We start from the raw sequence: 1,030 nt of genomic DNA, 5'->3' as shown, positions 1-1,030 counted from the left end.
GGCTGAATCGGGCTCCAGTCTTCTCAGCTGGGCCCTCCTCCTCCTGCCCCTTGCGGACCATGGACCCCCGCAAACATGGGTGGTAAAATACCACCTGCTATTCAGAAAGCAAAATCAGAAGAGAATACCGAGAAAAAACAGATAATAAGATGCCAGAAGAAAGCATAAAGACAGATGAACCGTCAAGTGAAGAAAGTGATCAAGAAATTGACAATGAAGGTGTGATTGACCCAGACACAGATGCCCCTCAAGAAATGGGAGATGAAACTGTAGAGACACTTGAAGAGATGATGGATCAGGCAAATGACAAGAAAGTGGCTGCCATTGATGCCCTCAATGATGGTGAACTACAGAAAGCCATCGACTTGTTCACGGATGCGATGAAATTGAATCCTCGATTGCCCATTCTGTATGCCAAGAGAGCCAGTGTCTTCGTCAAATTACAGAAGCCAAATGCTGCCATGCGAGACTGTGATCGAGCCATTGAAATCAATCCTGATTCAGCTCAGCCCTACAAGTGGTGAGGCAAAGCACACAGACTGCTGGGCCATTGGGAAGAAGCTGCATATGACCTTGCTCTTGCTTGTAAACTGGACTATGATGAAGATGCTAGTGCAATGCTGAAAGAGGCTCAACCAAGGGCCCAGAAAATTGCAGAACATCAGAGAAAGTATGAGTGAAAACATGAAGAGCGAGAGATCAAAGAAAAAATCGAAAGGTTTAACAAGGCTCGGGAAGACTCGAAAGAGCCCAGAGGGAGGAAGAAGCCAGAGGACAATCTGGAGCTCAGAATGGCTCTTTTACAGGTGGCTTTCCCGGGGGAATGCCTGGTAATTTTCAGGGGGCATGCCTGGAATGGCAGGTGGCATGCCTGGGCTCAATGAGATTCTTAGTGATCCAGAGGTTCTTGCAGCTATGCAGGATCCAGAAGTTATGGTGGCCTTCCAGGATGTGGCTCAGAACCTGGCAAATATGTCCAAGTATCAGAGTAACCCTAAGGTCATGAATCTCATCAGTAAATTGTCAGCTA

The 1,030-nt window shown here is 47.2% G+C and overlaps 1 pseudogene; it reads left to right on the top strand.

The window, feature by feature from the left end:
* Positions 1-75: 75 nt before the first annotated feature.
* Positions 76-1,030, top strand: part of LOC102825751 — an 8,809-nt pseudogene continuing 7,854 nt past the window's right edge.

The sequence above is a fragment of the Chrysochloris asiatica genome, unplaced genomic scaffold, assembly GCF_000296735.1.
Source record: "Chrysochloris asiatica unplaced genomic scaffold, ChrAsi1.0 scaffold00073, whole genome shotgun sequence".
In the NCBI taxonomy this organism is placed as follows: Eukaryota; Metazoa; Chordata; class Mammalia; order Afrosoricida; family Chrysochloridae; genus Chrysochloris; species Chrysochloris asiatica.
The sequence above is the reverse complement of the archived record's forward strand: the minus strand, read 5'-3'. Positions and strand labels throughout refer to the sequence as shown.